Source organism: Arachis hypogaea, chromosome 3 (assembly GCF_003086295.3).
Source record: "Arachis hypogaea cultivar Tifrunner chromosome 3, arahy.Tifrunner.gnm2.J5K5, whole genome shotgun sequence".
In the NCBI taxonomy this organism is placed as follows: domain Eukaryota; kingdom Viridiplantae; phylum Streptophyta; class Magnoliopsida; order Fabales; family Fabaceae; genus Arachis; species Arachis hypogaea.
The window spans coordinates 141,826,447-141,831,358 of NC_092038.1; positions in this window are offsets into that span (position 1 = coordinate 141,826,447).

Consider the following 4,912-nt stretch of genomic DNA (forward strand, 5'->3'; position numbering starts at 1 on the left):
AACTGTAATCTAGAGAGGTATGATAAAGACGCTCAAAGGGATTAACATTACCAAGAATAGAAGAAGGAAGTCTATTGATAACATGAACAACAGTAAGAACAGCTTCACCCCAAGTACGCTCAGGACACGAACAAGAAAGAAGCATTGCACGAACAGAGTCAAGAATGTGACAGTGTTTGCGTTTAGCTCGGCCATTTTGTTGAGAAGTACCAGGACAAAAAATCTCAGACAAAGTACCATGTTCTGCAAGAAAGGCTAAAAGTTTGGAATCATGGTATTCCATAGTATTATCGCGTCGAAAAACCTTAATGACCTTGGAAAATTGAGTTTTAATCATAGTAGCAAAGTTAATATAAATATGAGGTAACTCATGGCTATTAGTCATCAAATAAACCCAAGTAAAGCGTGAATAATCATCAATAAAACGACAAAGTATCGAGTTCCTCCCATAGAAGCAGTGGGAGCGGGGCCCCAAACATCAGAGTGGATAAGATCAAAAGGAGAACAAGCAAGAGAGAAATTATTGTGAAACGATAAAGCAGGTTGTTTAGCAGTTTGACAAGAAATGCAATCAAAAGACTCATTATGAACTTGACCCAAAATACCCTAAGACACAAGAGGACGCAATTTACCCAAGGAGCTGTGGGCAAGCCGTTGACGCCATAAGTGAAGGGTGGATGGGGAAGAAGCAGCACAGAGATTTGGCACAGAAGGAATATGAAGATTCTCGAGTTTAAACAACCTTCCGACCTTACGTCCAGTCCTGATGATTTATCCCTTTCAACGATCCTGTACACGGCAACCAGAAATAGAAAAAGTGATATCAAAACCGAGATCAACAAGTTGACCAACAGAAATAAGATTAAAGTTCAACTTAGGAATATAATAAGTATCAGGGAGATTAAGAGTTGATTGGGAAATAGAACCCTTGTGTGTTGCGTGCAAGAGGGAGCCATTAGCATTATTGACAGAAGGTGCATTTGTAGTGGTGGACAAAGACGAGAAAAAAATGACCCAAAGAAGACATGTGATTAAAGCAACCAGAGTCAAAATACCATTTAGAATTACCTGGAGGAGTCGAAAGAGCAGTAGAAGTATTACCAGAAAGGGAGAGAAGATGCTTAAGAAGAGACGCAATATCAAATAAAGAGACAGGAGTAGTATAGGTGCTAGATGCAGTAGTAGCAGCAACGGGAGAAGCAGACACATTCTTGGAGGAGTTAGGATGAGAATGAGACTTGAAGTGATCAGGACATGGTGGGCGAGTAGGATAGATAGCAATCAAATGTCCCGAGTGCTTGCAATAATGACAGAATAGTTATAGACAATTGTAGCTAATGTGACCTTTCTGTTTGCATGTGCGACATTCAACAGAAGGACAGTTTGAGAAGAGGTGCCCAGAACGGTTATAGTTACGATAGAATTGACTCTTTCTGTCTGTGGCAGCAAAAACATCTAAGTTTTGCATAATAGTAGATACAAAGATCAAAGAGATGAGAGAAAACTACAAATTCAGAGTAGAAAACGAGAAAACAGACGGCAAAATTGGAAAGAACTCACCAAAAAATCTTAGGGAGGGCCCCATTATTTTGACACGTTAGTTGCCACGTCAAATTCCACGTCAGCAGCCACATCAGTAGGAAGGTGACACGTGGCAGCGTCTGAGTAGAGAAGAGAAGCTACGTCAACGCTGAGTTAGCGAGGGCGGTGCGTGGGTCTCGAAGTGGTCTAGGTTGAGCAGGCGCGGGTTGTTGGAGACGCTGATTCCATGACACGTGGCGCGCTCTAGACCGTTTGATCGTTGCTGAAGATCGAACGGTGCTGGGAGCCCGAGCTGCTAGAGGCGTTGCTTCGGCGACACGTGGGACAATCCTGGGCGTTGATTATGGGCTGAAACCGGACGGTCCTGGAAGTGTCTGGAAGAAGGAAGAGAAGCAATCGGACGGCGACCTTCGGACGACGCGTGCGGTGGTTTCCGGTGACGAGGCTGGACTCATTGAACTCGCAACAACGAGACGAAGGCGGTGATAAGGGCGGTGACGAACTAAAGCGTCGGGAAATGGTCAAAAAATGAGACCAAAGAACACTGTCGGAAGAGAAAAAAACAAAGGGGCTATGAACGAGTTTTCATGGAAAAAAAAAAGAACCTAAGCTCTTGATACCATGTTAGAAACAAGAGACTAAATTGGAGAAGGGATTTGTGTATTATTCAATTGTGTTAAAAGTATAATGTACAAGGAATATATATAGCCGCTAGAAGAATCAAAGTAATAAAAGTATAGAATCATACAATTAATATACAGATATGCTATATAAATATAAATGATATTAATTGATCATTCTAATAATTTTCTAAGATTTGATATTGTATAAAAATAAATTGTTAACTTAATAAAAAATTAAATAACTAAAAACGTACAAATAATAAAAATATAATTTTATATTTTAAATATTAAAAAATTTATTTTAAAAATAGATCAGCTAAACATATTTTTATTATTTTCAACATTTAGAAATAAGGTATCTTTTAAAAAAAAAATTTAATGTGAAAAAATAAAAATAAAAATAAAATCTAAACCTGTTTGTACTTCTTAGTAACCGTTTTCTCTCTTTTTGTGAAACATCCTGAAAAGCTTATTATTGTTTAAGTAGAAAGATTTATTATGATTATTCCTTATCTATCCTAATATTCTAATGGAAGTTATTTCTGTTATGGTTGAAAATTAGATTGTGAATGATATTTCGCAGATACCACCACATATATGATCCAATTCGTAGGCACCACCACAAGGGTGGTCCATTTCGCGTGCAATAGCAGAGAAATGGCCGCTGCTCTATTTTGTAGGCGTCCCATTTCGCAGGTGTCAGTGGGGTGATTTAGGGCTGGCAATATATACTTTACCCGTGGGTACTTAACCTGGACCAACCCGTTCGGGTAGGGTTGTCTACCCGACCCGCTGCAGGTAGGGTAGGGTACAATGCGAGTTTGTTTGCGGGTAGGATATTGTAGGGTACGGGTTCAGGTATACCCTATCCTACCCTGCCCGCACCCCTAATATATTATATAATTTATATGTAAAAGTTATGTATGTAGTGAAAAAAGTGAGTGTTGAACTCACAATTTTCCTCTTATAAAAACTTGAAATAATCACTAAGCTAGTTGATGATCATATTATTTGTAATTTTATGTTGGATTTCTTTAAGATTTTATTGTTTTTAATTTTAATTTGAACTTAGTTTTTTATTTTCTATTTTATTAATATGTATGAAATTTGGAATGGTTGAATTTTATGTTTGTGAAAATTTTTTATTTTTTTACGGGTAGGGTTAGGGTTGAGAGATTCTCAACCCACGAGTAGAGTAGGGTAGAATTTTAAAAAAGTTTTTAACCCGCAGTAGGGTTAGGGTAGAGTCCAAACCCTACCCTACCCTACCCATTGCCAGCCCTAGGGTGATTTCAATCTCCAATTCGCGGGCACCATGACTGAAATGATGTGCAATTCCATTTCGTATTTAAAGAAATAATCATTTTATTTTATTTATTTATATAAAAAATCAAAAACCACACCTTAGCGTCAGGACTTTTCACTGAAGCACTGAAATTAGTGAAAACTAAGTTCATATTAAAATTTTAAAAAATATAGGAGACTCGAACCCACGACCTCTTAATTGAGTGTGGAAAAACTATGCCATTTGAGTTATAACTCATTAGCATGAAAAATTGCATTTGCGTATGCAATATATAAAAGTTGTATTTCGATAAATTTAAAGCCTAAATATTTTATTTTAGCCATTCGTCTAATATTTTAATAATATTTTTATTAATAAGAATTTGGATGACATTTATATATATCAATAATTTATTAATTCTTGAGAATATATATTTACTATCTACATTTGATTAATAATTGGGTGGATTTTACTTCTTGAGGTCTGTAAAGAGAAATTCTTGTAAAACATTGTATTATAAAGAGAACATAAGAGGTTGGCTTCTTTTAAATAATGTGAATCATCAGCCGCGTCACACATAAATTCTTCTGCCTTTGTAAATAATCGAATACAATAATCATTTGATAATATAAAATATTGTATCACATGAGGTTATCAAAGGACCATAAAACTAATATAAAAGGTGCTTAAGTGAAAAAACCAGTGGGTAATATATATGAATTTAATTCTGATAATATAAAATATTTTATCGGTTTTGTAATCATATTTATTTTTTTAAATAATTATTTACATAATTAATATAAAGTATAGTTATTTTTATTGATGTGAAATTATATAATTAGATATACGTGTAAAAATACTATCAATTAAATTCATATATATATATATTATTAATCAAATTTGTAATTAAATTTTTATATTTTTTAATTAAATTTTTACACTACTTTTAATTTTATAATTAGGTCATTTTTATATTAAAATATTATAATTAATAGAATATTTTTCGTAAAAATATGTGATAAAAAAGATTTATAATTAAGTTTTTAATTATAAATACTTTTAATTTAAAAAATATTAAATTAATTCGAATATTTTTTATATTAAAAAGAATCTTATTATAAAATTAAAAATAGTATCTAATTAAAAGAAAAATATATAAAAATCTAATATAAATTTGATAAAACTATAAGGACATAGTAATTAAATCTCTCTATATATAAAAAAGAGTTTTTAGTTTATTTAGAATATCGGTATTTCAGTTGTTTTAATTATTGATCTAAATTATAAAAAATATATATAATATATATTAATTAAAATCAACTGTTAAAACAATTGGAACATCGATGTTATAACAATATATAATGGCAAAACTTGTTTTGGTGTCCAATATTTTTTTTAATTTTGTCCTTTCTAATCATCTATCCCACTATATGTCTGTTATTCCACGTTAAAAAATTATCAC